The sequence below is a fragment of the Micropterus salmoides genome, unplaced genomic scaffold (genome assembly GCF_014851395.1).
Source record: "Micropterus salmoides isolate LMB-PRFRI ecotype aquatic unplaced genomic scaffold, ASM1485139v1 Ms_hic_scaffold_16, whole genome shotgun sequence".
In the NCBI taxonomy this organism is placed as follows: Eukaryota; Metazoa; Chordata; class Actinopteri; order Centrarchiformes; family Centrarchidae; genus Micropterus; species Micropterus salmoides.
Window position 1 is genome coordinate 15,490,594 of NW_024040707.1, and position 17,536 is coordinate 15,508,129.

Sequence of the window (17,536 nt, forward strand, 5' to 3'; positions counted from 1 at the left end):
TGTCCTTGCATCAAGAAATCCTGTCTTGTTACCAATGTAAGGCATCATATCATCGCTTTTGTTAAACATGCTCATCTTAACTCTCTTTACTTTCTGAATTTTACCTGTAAAGAAGCTGCCTGGAAACAAGACAAAAACTCTGTTAATCCCATTATAGACGTGCAACTCTGAAATTAGGAGAAATTCCATGTGCAGAATTTATAATGATTTATAGTGCACTTATTGAACTCTCATAGCCTACACTGGGTGTGAATGATGTGATCATTCTTATACATACTGTTCTCTATATGTTTGTGCTAATCTGCTGTAAATAAAGTTATATGCGATCAGGAGGATGCAACTAGAATCCAAATTTTCCGACTGCAGCTAGAGAGTCGGAAGTCGGTATATAAATTCTGATTTTCATTTTGCAACACCCCAGTTTCTAAGACACAAACAAGGCTGAATGTGATGTGTTGTATACTTTATGTATGTTAATGTATGGGGGAAAATCTATATATCTATATTGGTTTTGGAATGACTATCATTGATGTCAGACACATTGTGAGAAATGTTTACATCTTTTTTTTTGGGGGGGGGACTTAAAAAAATATTGAGGATGGTATGAAAAGTATTTAATACATCTATCCAAGGGCATGTTATTTGTTTTTGGGTAAGATGGAATGATAAATAAATATAATTCAGGATACAATTAATGAGAATATACCTACTTTTTATGTTTTATTTCTTGATTTGTTGTTAACAGTTACAGTAGAGCATGAAGAAACAATGTGTGTTCTTGAAGAGCCACATCACAGCTAACCCCAACACAACAAGAGTTTACAGCCATGCTAACGTCTCGGGTTACGTATGTAACCCTTGTTCCCCGAGAAGGGGAACGAGATACTGCGTCGGTGACGACACTATGGGAACGCCTCTGGGCGTGGCAGGGGCTGAAATCATGAATGAAACTACTCCAATCCTATTGCCTTTGCTAGAACGGTAGCGTGTGACGGCGTAACTGGAGGCGTATATAAGCACGCCGGCACACCGGACACATTAGCTCTTTGCTATGAAGCAAGGCACTCCAGGCAGGGTGAGGTGTGGCGGACCGATGCAGTATCTCGTTCCCCTTCTCGGGGAACAAGGGTTACATACGTAACCCGAGACGTTCCCCTTCGAGGGAACTCGAAACTGCGTCGGTGACGACACTATGGGAACGAGAATACCCACTATTCCACGCCGAAGCCTCCGCCTGCCCCTCCGGAGTGGCCCAGCCAGCTGCCTCACACAAATCCTGGAGCGAAGCCCCTACGAGGAAGGCCCTAGAGGCTGCCATGCCTTGAGTAGAGTGCACCCTTACGGCCATAGGTGAAGGTAACCCGCGCACCAGATAGGCCAGGGAAATAGTCTGAACAATCCAGTTGCTGATCGTGTGTTTAGAAGCAGGGAGCCCAGCCTTGGGGGACCCGAAACACACCAGCAACTGGTCTGCTTTCCTCCACCGGGAGGACCTCAGAGTGTAAATACTCTGAGTAAGTCTCCTGTCCTCCGCCGTCACATGAGGTGCGGGATGAAGGATCTGATGTGCCAGTTTGCATAACGGGCGCGAGCGCAGACCCCCCTGGTGAATCAAATAGGCCACCACCACCGTGTTGTCGGTCCTGACAAGGACGTGGCGACCGCGGAGAGCGGGCAGAAAACTCCTCAGAGCTCTGAAAACCACCAACATTTTCAGGCAATTTATGTGCCAAGAGAAATGATGCTCCTGCCAGGAGCCTCTCGCAAAGCGGCTGTCCATAACCGCGCCCCACCCCGCGAGTGAGGCGTCTGTCGAAATAATTGTCCGGCGACATGACGCTGGGACAGGAACCAAGGCTTCCTCCATACTGACAGGGAACGAAGGCACCTGCTCGTAACCCGTATCAGACAGAACGGATTACCCTCGGGGAGAATCCCTAGGATTTTAACCACCACTGCAGGGCTCTCATGTGCAGCAGGCCAGAAGGGATTACGCTGGACGCTGCCGCCATGAGACCCAACACCCTCTGAAAGTGTTTCACAGTGATGGTGTGGCCTAGCTTCACTCTGGTCACCGAGGACAAAATGGACCCGACGCGTGCAGGCAACAGGTGGGCCCGCATCGTCGTCGAATCCCACACCAGCCCTAGGAACGTAGTCAGTTGGGCGGGCGTCAGTATGCTCTTCTTCGCGTTGAGCTGCAGCCCCAAAAGCTGAAGGTGGGCGAGGACGACATCTCGATGCCAAACCGCTAACTCCCGAGACTGAGCCAAGATGAGCCAGTCGTCGATGTAGTTTAATATGCGGATGCCCTGGAGCCTCAGCGGGGCCAGAGCTGCATCCATGCATTTGGTGAACGTGCGAGAGAGAGTGCTAGGCCAAATGGAAGAACCCGATACTGGTATCCCGCGCCCCCGAAGGCGAACCTCAGGAACTTCCTGTGAGAGGGACGGATGGAGATGTGGAAATATGCGTCTCGTAGATCTATCGTGACAAACCAATCCTCGGATTGGATGTGACTGATGACGGCGGGGATGGTGAGCATCCTGAACCTGAATCTCCTCAGAGATTGGTTCAGGGACCGCAGATCTAAAATCGGACGCAGTCCTCCTTCCTTCTTGGGAACTATGAAGTACCGGCTGTAGAACCCGGGCCTCCCTGACTGGCGGGGAAATGAGTTCTATGACCCCTTTCTCCAGCAGAGAGCGAACTTCTTGTCCGAACACCTGACTCTGCTCTGAGTCCACCGCAGTCCAGACCACCCTGTTGAATCTGGGGGGGGCGGACCCGGAACTGCAGCCTGTAGCCCTCCCCTCGGGGCTGGTGGTCAGTGTTATGCGTAGGTCCCCTGTGGCACCCTGAAGCGGAGGACCGCCAGGGAAAACTCGCTGGCGACCCATGGTGTGTGCCCCGATCGTTTTCCAGCTGCAACCCCTCGAGGCGGGCAGACTGGTGAGAGCTTGCTGGCGGATAGCGCCAAGACGGCGGGAAAACAGCGCCTGTTGCCTGAGCCGCCACAAGGGAGGGGACCCTTGAGGGGGAAGCGACGCTTCGCTTCTGGCTCTGGCGGTAGGAGCTAGACGAGGGCTGAGCTCGTCTCTCTTCAGCCGTCGCCGTCCTGGACCCAGACCAGCGGGGGAGATATTGCTCAAACGCCTCTCCCTGCGTTTCAGCGTGCTGAAACCTGCTGATGACAGCATCCACCGCCTCACCAAACAGGCCAGTAGGAGAGAGGGGCCAGGAGAAAAGCCTTCTCCTTCCCCTGGATGCCCGAGAGGTTGAGCCACAGATGGCGCTCCGTAGCCACCAATGCTGCCATGGAGCAGCCAATGCTTGGTAACACGGAGCATTTAAGTCCGTAGCTCTACGGAGCTCAGTCAGGTCCTCCTCAGAGGGACCTCCCCCTAGGTCATAGTCTTGAGAAGATCGGCCTGGTACGCCTGCAAGATGGCCATAGTGTGCAGGCTTGCACCAGCTCGACCCGCTGGCATGTAGGCCTTGCCCACCAAAGCGGATGTTTCGTCCGACACAGCTTGGTGGGGAGCGCCAACATCTGAAGGAACGAAGCGAGGGTGGGAGAAAGATAGCTCGCGAGCGCTTCCTCCCCCCAAGGCATCGTTCCATAGTTGTGCTGCTTAGTTTCTGTCACGCTGCTGTAGTCCAGCAGAGGGGAAGTCATCCTCCATGATGCTAAGCACATCTAGCTCCTCAGAATCAGACTGTGCAAGCCTCTCCAAACTCATACCTTGGGCGGGAGAAGCTGAGAATGGACTCCCGAACGGGGAAGAGAGGAGGCGGAGTCAGCAGACGAGGAACGGGAAAAGCCTCGGCAGTCCCGATGCCCTCGGATTATATACGCCTCCAGTTACGCCGTCACACGCTACCGTTCTAGCAATGCCAATAGGATTGGAGTAGTTTCATTCATGATTTCAGCCCTGCCACGCCCAGAGGCGTTCCCATAGTGTCGTCACCGACGCAGTGCGAGTTCCCTCGAAGGGGAACAGCTCTGTGAGGCTGTAATGCTCACTGTCAGGGCCGGTCCTTACTGTGTTGGAGCCCTAGCCGAGATTTGAAATTGGCAGGTCCAGGGTTCCTCCCCCAGAATATTTTAAGCATTAAAGACTTCATTTCCTGCATTCTGGTAAAAATTTCTGCACCAATTTATGGTGAAAATGTCTTTATCTATCTAAAGGAAAACACAATATTCAGGCGCCATATGACAATTCAAAATATAAAAAATCTATAGTATATAACATAATGCAGTAAGGCTCTCAGGCATTCTGTAGCTATTAAATATGTTTTCTCCTGAAGATCAACTTTTCTAATTACATAAAATCCCATCTGAGTCAGTACACATGATTTACTCTTCCCTCCTCTATTGAGTCTCTGTTTGGGTAAGTAACCTCTTTAAATACAAATTACCTTTTCACCTCAGAGATAAATGAATTCATTTTAATTCAGTTAGAAACTCCTCAACTTCAATAGTTCCTGTGTTTCAGCAGGTTTTCTGCTCATGTTCAAAATTTTCTGCACATTCAGAATCTCTCTCATAGTGTTCTCTGACATGTCCAGAAAAAAGTTGCAATATTACAAGACTAACATCATCATTTAATGAGAATTGATAATATTTTTAAGTCTACCTTCTCTATACTCTGCGCATTATGTTATTGCTCTGCTGGTAGTAGGCTATCCCCTTTAGACCGTTTGACCGACACAGTTTGGGACTGCATGCTACATTTGAAACCAAAACCAACAGAAAACACTACCGATCAGGCAGAAATCTCACCACAGTTCCACACATGTTCAGCAGCTTCGATAAAGTGCAGCTCACAGTCCGGTCCAAGGTTGAGCAAGGTTTTTAGATGTTTATAGGCATATTGCAAAACTCTTCCAGTTACGTTACCTCTTGTCACAACTGTCTGGACTTACAGCATTAAGTACACTTGATTACTATCACAGCTTGTGCAGGCGTCACATCAGCTAGGCTGAGTTGATTCGTGCAGAGTCGAAACCTTTGTCTTGCAGCGCCCCCTGACATTTTGTGCCCTAGGCAACCGCCTATGTCACCTATGCCACGGGCCGGCCCTGCTCACTGTAGATAATTACGTTGCAACGTTCAATAGTTACTTTCAACTCTGCATCTTGATGGTCATTTTAAGAATAATTTCTCCATCAGATGTTCAAGTCTGTCTTAAATCAATAGCCAGGGGCCCACCTTGGCATTGATAACAGGTTTTGCTTGCTGTAATCATTCCTCCTGTTCAACCTGGCCATTAAGAGACCTCTTCCTAATGTGCTTTCAGATGGGGGATCAAATCTACAGTCCTCATTCTGTGCAAAAATGTATTCAAAACTTTATCAAAAGCTAATATAATGCTGAGTTAGTCAAATCTTCAAAAGTCAGTCTTTTAAGAAAAAAAACCCTTCTCTGCTTTCCTAGACAGTGTTTTTTAGTCAGCTGTGGTAGAGGGGTAGTAAAACAGAGAGTACATTTTTGTACTAAACCGACTTTAGCTTTGCAAAATACCCACCTTATTTGTCGACTTTAGACTTCTGACGCCTCATATTAGCTTCAGATAAACTTTGGAATGTGTTTTTCACAGAAAGAGGCCTGTGGATTTTGTTTCCATCACTTACATTGAAATCTTATTAGGAAGCGACATTGGCAGTGTTGTAGTGGGGTAACAAGGTACCATGAGCTCTTTGAGATAAGATGGTGCCTGACTATTAAGGGCTTTGTAGATGAGGAGAAGGATAAATTCTATTCTGGATTTTACAGGGAGCTGAGTGCAGAGAAGCTAATATGGGAGAAATGTGATCTTTTTACCCTAGATTTGTTAGAATATGCACACAGAAACACAAACATACACATTGTTTCTTGCTGCTGGGATCTCTTAGCAGGCTGGCGTGGATTTTTTACCTGTAATTGGTTTTGTCAGTGTTCTGTGTCTCCAAAACAACACTTTCATTGAGATTCATGAGTTTTCCTGTTGCTGAGAAAAGCAGACTCTTATTAACCAAGCTTCACTCAACATAGCTGCTTTTACCACCTTAAGTGTGTGTGTATGTGTATGCATTGTGTGGCAAAAGGTATTAGTGGTCTTAGAAGCTAAACCATTATTATTACATAATAGGCTTTAGTTCAGACTGACCTTAAATGATATACTCTGTTATAATCCTAATCTTTAATCACCATTTCAGCAACACACCTGACCTTGAACCAACTGAGGAGAGAAAACCTTCTGCTGCTGTTTCTGCTCTGCACCTTTTCCATTCGCTCTGTCCTTGCACACCTGGCCTATTGCATTAACCCCGCAGATTCAGACTTAGTCTAGAGCACTAACACCATCAGCAAGCAGATGGACATGATCTTGCTGCCTCACCTGAACAAGATGTCCCTGCTGAACACCATCTGCCAAAATATCTGCTTATCTATTTATTGTTTATACCAATATAAAATCATAACAGAAGTTGTACACACAGTTTTCCATGACATGGGATTATTAATATGTAACAATTCCAAATTATATTATCTATAACATATATTATGTTGTATGTAGAAAATATGTGGTTTATTTCAGAAATCTGGTTTAGTGATTTAGATTGAAAACATCCACAGAAGATTTTCACAAATATATGCAGTGTATGTCTGGCCATATTACCGCCTCAAAAATGTGGACATAGGTTCACAACTTTGAGAAATGTGCAGTAGGCTGTGTTAAACGATCAGTGACTTTTTACTTGTATTCATTATAGCTAGCAATAGCAAACGGAGGCAAAACCAGAAATGAAATAAATGGGGAGAAGAGGAGGGAGGGAATGGGCGGGAAATAGTACAAAAAAATAAAAAGGTCCTTCAACTTAGGCAACAAAATGCGCTGTCTATAATTGCCCTCCAGAATGACACACATAATTTGTCAGTTCCTTTCAAAACCATTACATACAGCTATTAAGTTCTGATTAAGTTTAGGTACAACTCTTACTTGGTTAAGGTTAGGGAACAATCATGGTTTGGGTTAAAAGAACATTGTGATTATGATTCGTCGTCTTGGTTAAACAAAATCAACGCTTGCTATTGGTAAGAAATGAATGGAAATTATAAAACGGGTAGCTCAAATCAAGCAATCTGATTGGTTCGTAGTAGTTGTATAATGAGCGTATACAACGGCTATCACGTTGAATTCCTTTGCACAGATTGTATCACTCCGCGACAAAGTAACATTATAAAGTAACGTTAGATTACTGGCTGGCTGGAAACTAATGGAGGGAAACTCCAAAGGTAAACTTTGACCTCCTGGGAGGCCTTACCATTTAGGAGTGGCTTGAGCAGACTTCGCCATAAAAAAAAGACACCTGCGAGACATGCAGAGCTAACTAAAGAGGAGGTCAACCAACTCAAAAAGAACTGGAATGAACAGAACACTGAGAAGCAAACCAAGTGGGCAGTGAGATGCTTTGAAGAGTGGTGTAAGGATAAAGGCGTAGCAATAGACTTTCCAACCACATCAAAGGACCATTTCAATTACATTTTACGAGATTTCTATGCCACTGTCAGAAACACTAAAGGCGAACTATATGGCCTGAGCAGCTACATTGGTCTCCTTGCTGGCATCAACCGTTACATTGGTGGACGTGAGAGGATGCTGGCGTGTCTGTTGCCGCTTCTCATGCTCACAAACAAAACACACAACTCCAGCTATACTGCGACTCTAATCCTGCTGCTTCACTAAACTGTTTTTCTACTTTACGCTACTAGTTGGATTCACTTTCTCACACTCTGCATCTTTTTCTCTATGTGCTCTGGTGGAGTGAGCCGCACCTACATTCATTTAACCTACGGCCCTTGGAACGGGCTGTTGATGTCATCCCCTATGCCAATACATCTGCCTATAAGTCTGCCTCATTTATGCTGCTGAACACTCGTTCACTAAATAATAAAGTGCCACTCATACACAACATCATAACTGACAGGAAACTGGATTTTCTGTGTCTGACTGAAACTTGGCAGAACCAAATGGACTTTCTTGCGCTTAACCAAGCGACCCCCAAGGCTACAGTTACGTTCAAAATCCCCGTAGTTCTGGATGTGGTGGGGGACTGGCTGTTATACATCATGCAGATATCCAGATAAAATAATTTTCAGTACACGCCTCTTCATTTGAGTGCATTCACTTTGCTCTGTCTGGGCCTCTGCAGCTACAAGTGGTCCTTGTCTATCGCCCGCCTAAGTCATCTGCTAGTTTCCTGCCTGAGCTTTCTGACCTTCTTGCTCTGATTTGCCCTACCTCTCCAGCTACCATCCTACTTGGTGACTTTAACATCCATGTTGATTCCAGTGATGCTTACACTGCAGAATTTTTGTCACTGCTGGACTGCTTTAATTTTACACAACATGTCAACGGCCCCACACATGCTAAAGCTCATACACTGGACCTGGTATGCTCCACAGGTACAACCCCCACCCATCTACAAACTGTTGACCTGGCTATTTCTGATCACCTTGCCGTCATGTTCTCTGTTTCTGTGCACACACACAGGAAGTATGTGAAAAGGACCATTGCATATTGCAACATCAAACAAGTGTGCATACCGAAAATATCCTGTACCCTTGCAGGCCATCTTATCAGCTATCCACCAAACTGCACAGTTGATGACTTGGTTAATCACTACAACCTGGCCCTGTCACGTAGTCTGGACTCTGTTGCCCCCGTCATCACTCGATCTGTCTCCTGTCCTGTCCGGCCTCACTGTCCACCAGGAAGCCTACAACGATCATGTTGAGAGCTACAAAGATGCTCTGCCCAGGGCGAAAACTAACTATTACTCGACACTCATTGGCAACCAACAACATCAACCTAAAATAGCTTTTTTCCACTATCAACCGCCTGCAGCTGGCCTATGCTCCAGGTTCCTGGAATACCTCCAGAAAAAGGTAGAAACCATCCACCAGCAACTGCAGCTGTCCAGCTCCTCCCACCCAACCACACTACCGCTGCTGGACATAAACTCATCAACTCTCCACACCACAGGACTGCCTCTCCTCCTTCTCCCCACTCAAGTTCTTGAGCTAGTGTCAAAAGCTAAGGCCATGACCAGCAAACAGGATACAATGCCGACTGCCTTGGTCAAGGCTTGTCTTCCAACTCTGGGTCCCACACTGGTCAGCATCATCAACACCTCGCTGTCTTCTGGGGTGGTCCCCACCAGCTTTAAAACTGCAGTGGTGATCCCTACACTCAAAAAACCTGGCCTGGACCCAGATTACCCAAACCACTACCGCCAAATATCCAACCTACCTATTATGCAAGTTATTGCAAAGAGCTGTGGCTGCCCAACTCAACCATCATATACTAAATCACAACCTCTACGAGTCATTTCAATCGGGCTTCAGGACACATCAGAGCACAGAAACTGCCCTCATTAAAATCACAAATTACCTTCTCATGGCAGCTGACTCTGGCCATGTCAGCATCTTAATTCTTCTCGACCTCTCTACAGTCTCCCACTCCATTCTTCTCACTCACCTCTCCAAACTCATTGGCCTCACCGGTACTGTGTATTCCTGGTTTCAATCGTACCTCACCAACAGGCAACAATACATCACCCTTGAGGGCATCTGCTCTGAATTGGCACCAGTCTCACACAGCGTGCATCAAGGATCGGTGCTTGGTCCGCTACTATTCGATATCTACATGCTACCTCTTGGGATGATCATCCGGAAACTTCCACTGCTACGCTGATGACACCTAGCTCTACACCAGTACTAAGTCATCCCCTTCCACTAGTGTCGCTTATTAACTGCCTGAAGGACATCAAGAACTGGATGGACAGTAACCTCCTCAAACTCAATAAAGACAAAATGGTGCTTGCCCCACACCACTCAAAAAGGTTGGTGACACTGACGTGTATGGCTGCTCAATCTCTGCATCCCTTCAAGTACACAACCTGGGTGTCATCATGGACTCCACTCTGTCCTTCCATCAGCACATCAAAAACACTACTAAAACTGCCTTTTACCATCTTAAGAACATCTCCAGACTCCGACAGTGCCTCTCCAACTCCGTAGCTGAGACCCTCATCCACTCCGTCATCACCTCCCGACTTGATTATTATATAACGGTAACGGTATCCTGTTTGGTCTACCCAGCAAGGCTACTGACAGACTCCAGTATGTCCAGAACTCTGCGGCTAGGATGCACACCCACACAAAACTTGGACTTCACATTACTCCCATCCTGAAGAAGCTCCACTGGCTGTCAGTTAAGTCCCGGATCAAATATAAAAACCTCCTACTGACGTACAAATCTCTCCATGGACTTGCACCTCAGTACCTCACAGATCTACTCCATTCCTACACTCAGTCACGGTCCCTGTGGTCCTCTGACAAGGACCTGCTTGCTGTCCCTAATTCCAGGCTCCGGACATTTGGTGACAGAGCTTTCTGTGTCAATGCACCATCACTCTGGAACAAGCTTCCTCTTGCCATCCGCTCTGCCTCCTCTATAATAACCTTTAAAACCCAGCTTAAAACATTCCTCTTCACTGAGGCCTATGGGCTCCCCTGGCCTCACACCTCTCCCCTCTTACCCCCCCCCCCCCCCCCCCCTTTTGTTTGTTAAGCGTCCTTGGGATTGTGAAAGGCGCAATGTAAATCAAAGTTTTTATTATTATTATTATTATTATTATTATTACATTAACGACCCGCCACTCAGTCTGTCCTGGTGCCTCCTCAGAAATACAGAGTTTACAACGAGCAACAATGTTTTTACTGGTGTTGTATGCAGGGAAAATGAGGACAATCGGCAGCTAAAACCCACATCGTTCATCATCAACAGATGAAAATGGACTAAAATATGCCACATTAACGATTAACGAGCGCACAAGGAATCATATTGACCCCCAGGTGAAGACTAAAGAGAGCACAAGGGGATTCATGTATGAACTGCCTGCCGACCCTCTCTCTCCCAACTTCCTCCGGATGCACCGGCTTTTTATCTTCACCCAAGAAGAAATGTTGTCTGCGCTGTTGACGATGTTTGGTAAGTAAAATAACGGTTGGGCTAGGTATCGCTATATTAAGACATCATCTAAAAATGCATTTGGTGTGTTACAGGCCATTGGCCGACAATCACCTGGCAACAATGTTGCCAAGAATATGCAAGCAAGCAGGGACACAGAAAAGATACACAAACCACTGCCTCCACAGTACCACAATTCAAAAACTCTCTGATGCAGGTGTTGAAAACAGAGAGACTATGGCTGTTAGTGGACACAAATGCAAAGCCTCTCTCCAGAGCTATTGGCAACCGAAACCTGGAGAAAGTGGAATAATATCCTTGCCGCATCACACACATCTACCTCACAAAAATACAAGCCAAGTACAAGTTACCAAAGTGAATCTATTGACGCTGGACAGTTTTTTAGTGGCAGCACAATAAATGGCAACATGCAAATAAATTAAAGAATTATGTTGCTTAGCAACCGCCGTGCACTATGCACCTGCTGGTGGAACTACTTTTTGTATTTATAAAGAAATGTCTAATGATGAAATAAATCAAAATCAAATTACGTTTGTTACTTTCTCTTCGCCATACTTGGTAACGGTTTTATAAAAGCAATAGCTTACTTCAGGCTGTTGTATACGCGTATCATATCACAGTTAAGAGGCGTTGTTTGGCTCAACGTGAAGCAGTAGCCCCTGTTGTGAGCTATTGCTTAAGTGAACAGCGTTCTTGTGTGTTAAACTCAGACATTTTGTAAACTCATTCCATCTCCCCCGGCCTTCTACCCAGGGCCGGACTGGTAATCTGGCATACCGGGCAAATGCCCAGTGGGCCGACGCCCCTTTGGGGGCAATAACGTAAATTCTGTATTTATATAACTGTTTTTAAAGAAAATGGGCCAACGACCAACCCATAAAGCATGGACAACGGCCCATTGGGTAATTTTCTATACTGACACTGGGCCAGCCCAATCACATCTCATTCTAGCCCCCACCCCCTCTGCTCTCTGTTTCTAGCATTACAGCCCCCCCCCCCCAAAAAAATCTTCAGACGGAATTAATTACAAATAAAAATCCTATGAAAAATGTTTATTTGCACAAAAAGCCTGCAATGCAATGTAAATATAGAAGAAAACTGTATTATGAATAACATAGTGAAACTGTAGTGCAATGATGCAGATCATGGCTGACCTATTCATATTTTATACCAATTTCCTGGTGTACATAGACAGATGATAAAATGTATTCAGATGACCAGTTATAACAAACATTTTGCATTTCCATGATAAAATAATCAAGTAAAATTAATAAGGTTTCTGTAATAGCAATGTTCATGTTTAACCACAGACATCAGATGGCAAAGATGGTCACAGTTTTATGAATTATCCTTTATTTTCTTATTATACTAGGTCTCAAATTTTATATCACTTGTTTATAATGTTTCCTACATTCACTTCTCATAATGGGAAAATGTGTCTGTTGGGACCTTAGCCAGGCGTTCATTGCCCATGGGGCAGACTCACTGAAAGCAAACATTTAATTTAAAATGACTGTCCTTCTCTTAGCTCCCACAGTCTGTATGGTATATTGAAATAAACTGCACAACATTGCCAGTATAAATAATTTTATCTTACATTAAGATCCAATCTCCCATACAGGAATGTGTCATCTAATAACACAGGATATTAGTCTAATTTGATTCTCTGCCTGGCAGAGTATTGAATTAGATTAGACAGAATTAAATATAAAAACATATCACAACACAATGGATATTTTCTGATAGGGCTTCGTTTTACAGTGGACAGACTGTAACATTACAGAGTTGTTGTTTTGTTTTAGCTTGAAATAATCCCATGCTTTGTACACTTTTCTTCAGCCCTTGCTATTTTATCTCTCTTCCTCCACTTTGCAAACAGTGCCATCATAATCACGTCGTGTTCACACAGCGTAAGTGCGAAGTGCAACAGTAATAAATGTCCATGCAAAACAGTGTGCTATATAGTTTTGGTTTTTTTTTAACGAATCATCAAAAAAAACTAATGTTGAATAAGACATTGGATTTTGATATTAACAAGAGGATCAAAACTATAAAACTGAGAAATCCTATTGAGGATTCATTCCTGAAACCAAAGAGAATATAATTTTTTTTTTTTAGTCCTCTGAATATCATTCAAGGCCAGCAGATCACCTCTTATCAAACATGGCATAATGTGATACAGAATAATTGGCTTTTTTTTTTTTTAAAAGCTGTACTGCCACTGATATCAAACCAGAGCTTATAGTACCATGAAAATTGTTTTTTACACCACATTTAGTACGATTTCATACAGAACTCTTCATACTCTTCATTTTTATATGTTGGCAAATTTCAAGAATACATGTAGATAACTGTCATTCACTATGCACTGAGCTCAACATTATGTGTGTTTAATCTTAAACATGGTATTTGAAGTTAAATAATGTTTTTTCATGAGACAATGACTGCACCAGACTTTTCAAATCAGTCCACACCTTCACTTGCGTTAACAAAGATAATACAAAATATAAGGATGACTAAGGATTAGCTAGTAATCAAAGCTCACAAATTAAAAAAAAACAAATATGGAATGCTTTGAAAAATATCAGTAGTAATGCAATATATGTGTGGTTTATATTAAATGGGTTCAATATGCAGAACTGCCAGCATAGTCCTGAAAATTTACGAATGTTGATGGTGTATTACAGATTACAGTGTGAACCAATCTAGAGCTACAGCTGTGATAACAACCCTTAAGGCAGGGAAGCACAAGTTGTACAGTGAACTGTGTCAAAGGCAGAATTAGTGTCTGAGAGAACTACAATCCCCTGCATCAACTCTAAGATTATTTAAGCAATAGCTCACGGCAGGCCGTGGTATACACTTATCATTTCACAGTTAAGCGGCATTGTTCTGCCTGACGATTAATTATAATACTGATTTTAAGATCAGTATTTAATTATGGGCCTTGCAATTACTACACAATGGCTTCCATGTGAGTCTTTTAAGTGGGAACCATGTTAATAAATAAGGAGTAAAGTTACAGAGTTGGTCATCAATGAAATTAGAGAACACACATTTTCACAATTTGAAAGGGAGTGTAGCAACAATTACAGTAATATACATTCAAATAACTCCAAGCTTCTATATTCAAACACAAGATGTTTTTAATGGATTATTTATAATTTTGGATTCAAATTTTACAGTACAACTAGCCTATATAAATCAAAATAACTTCATACTACAATAGTAAATTCAGTTCCATTGATGTAAAATGTAGGCAATTAGCATTAAAATAATATGCTTATTCCTTCATGGGAGGTAACTGCCACAAACGTAGCCTTAGAGCAGTTCTTTTTTCACACAGCTGTTGGTTAATATTGTTATTAAGTTTCACTTTGACAAACATACCAGAGAGTGCCCATTTAAAAACAAAAATAGTGCATGCGACAAAACATTCTGAATAAAACCAGTTATTTTGTGATTGTTTAAGTATTTTTGCGCTTTTTTTCAGGCCTACCCCTGTTGCCTTGCAATGCTTTATTGTTACGAGGGTGGTGTGGGGACACCACAACACTTTATTACAATTACAATTACAACTACAAGTTATTCTTGATATTTTTGTTGCAAACCTCCATTCAGTATTAAACAGCTAGACATAACAGTTTTAAATTACTTTTAGTACAATACTTTATGAGCTCACCTTGCTCAACATCCTTAGTAACACAACAGGATGGTGATGATGGACCTGCAGCTTCATTTATCAGAAAGCTACTGTAATTTAGTTTTTATTAGCCACAGGCTTGTTTCATTGGCAGTCCTTTTGCCTTTTGTTTTAATAAAACTAATAAAATAATAGTTAAAAATTACACTGTGTTAAAATGCATATACAACTGGTTAAACAACATAAGCGATAAAATCTAGTAGGCCTAGATGATACATGATGCTGGATAAAACCAGCATCAGTGTTGAACCTGTTGGTTTATTATAAGATATTCCTTAACATTACCCTGAGATGACTAATAGGATGGGAATAACATTAGCTCATACCATGCTACATACCAATATTAAACCATTCTAAAACACTAAGACCAAGTTGCTTTCCCTTTGATTGGTTATATTCTTGCTCCTAAAATAGTCGTAGTATAAATAGTCTGTCAGCTATTCTATCAGCCCAAAGAAATTGTTTATTTGTAAGCTTAAAATCCAGGACATCATCCCTCAAATCTGAGTGATACATAGTCACTATGATATAGTGCATATTTTGTCTCTTTATGTGTCTCTTTATGTTCTTGGCTATTATTATATCTTAAATTTCTTTAGTTTACAATCAGCTGACGTATTGATCTCCTTATCGTTGATATTTGGCCAAAATATGACTTTCAGCTTTCTCTGTCTTTTTCATGTTGTTCTTCACTGTTTATCAGAGTCTGTTGTGGTTCTCTCCTTCTTTTCTCCCCATCCTCAATTCTGCACCATTTTACACTGATATAACATGTGATTTCAGTGAATCAAGGAAAAAAATAAACAAACTTTAATAAGCCTGACCACATGACCAGGTCATCATTTAAGAAAAAAAGACTGGCCTTTGTTAAATTTTTTTATGCATCATTAATATAGTATATTTAGGCCATGAAAATACTGGCTTTGTGTATTTTTCAGAATCTAAGAGCAAAAACTATGTTGCCCTTCAGGCTGGAGAAGTGCAGTGAACTGCTTTACAATGGGTTAGATTGGGATGTTGGCAAAGTATTTTTCATCTACTTGATCACATCATATCACATTGCTTCTTTAATACCAGAGCTCACAGAGATATTCGTCTAGAATGTTAATAGTAATTAATTTGGATGGAGCCACTCCATCGGCACAGCAGGGGTCCCACAAAAACAACACAGGGTTTCCTGGCAAAAAAGTTCTCTGTACATCATTTCTAGATAGTTGTGACAAAAGACAAAATATTTGTATATATTTATTTGTAACAGTGATAACTTTCCAGAGTTTCCAAAGCCACCAACACAATTGCACTCAATAAACCCAAGGAGGTTTGAAACCCTGCTAAAAAAATAAAAGCATCTTCTTTTTCAATAGTTAGATCGAAGTTCTCTCTCTTTTTGTAGTCCATTCAGTGGTTGTTTTCCTGTGTGTACTGACCATTATAGCCTTGAAACTGCATGTGTAAGCCAAGGTAGCACAGCCTTACTTTTGTCAATACCAGGTGCACACAGGGATAGTAAAAGAAAGTGGATAAAGAAGGTCGTTCTCTGCTTGTTTTGCTTGAGGAAGAAGTAAAGGAGAAAGCTTGTGACTCTATCATTGAATAATCACATTTTACATTTTGCTGACCTTGTACACCCAGCTGACATTCTTCACGGTGGATTTAATAATCTGAAAAGTACACATTTAACTGGATTAAACGTTTAAGCCTCAGAAACATCTTGAAATAGAGACTCTAATAGATGTGTGTGTATGTGAAGGGTCTTAAGAAGTAAGAGTCTATGATTTGGGACAGTGCTATAAATAATTAGTAAATACTAAAGGAGGTTAATGTCAAAACTGTGTCGTATGGAAATATATGTAGAGATTCTGATTCTATCTCTTATCCTGCCGCTATTTTCTTATTTTAATTTCAAACTTGTTCATATTTTTTAATGTGCTACACATAGTTTTATTTTTAACATTTTGCCATAGCCTACCATACAGTACTTCCTACCTGCTCAATATCTTGCTTGAATCTAGATCCTCTTCATTAAACCCGTATCCTTCAAGAAGTCAAACCAAATCCTACATCCCCTTCAGTCCTCTGGTAATTCTATCAGTTGCCACTAAAAAGTCAGTTGCTGCTCTCCACACTTTCTAATAGACCCGCAATGTACAGTGTAATTCTTATAATTTACAGTGTAATTTTTTTAACTGTGTGTACAGTACGTACTGATAGGTACAAAGGAACAAGATGAGAAGTTAATGATTAAGGGTTATTAACAGTCTGGGAACCTAAAACAATTTATACTGTAGGTATTTTTTTAACTAACTGGAACCTATTCATATTGAACGACAATCTGGCATTTAGAAAGATTGGTGAGTTTGATTTTGGAGTTTGTTCTCCCCGTGTCTGCGTGGGTTCTCTCCGTGTGCTCCGGCTTCCTCCCACCATCCAAAGACATGCGGACTAGGTTGATTGGTGACCCTAAATTGTCCTTAGGTGTGAGTGTGAGCGTGAGTGGTTGTTTGTCAATGTGTGGCCCTGCGATGGACTGGCGACCTGTCCAGGGTGTACCCCGCCTTGCGCCCGATGTCAGCTGGGATTGGCTCCAGCCCCCCCGCGACCCCGTACGCAGGATAAGTGGTTGACGATGGATGGATGGATGGATGTTCTATATTGAACCGACTTCCTCCCACAGTCTGCCTCTCTTCCAATGTCATGTTAGATCCTGTCCACCCCCGTGACCCTCAAAGGATAAAAGGGTTTAGGGGTTGTGACTGTTACCTACAGCATAAATTTTCTCTGCTCTCCAAGAAAC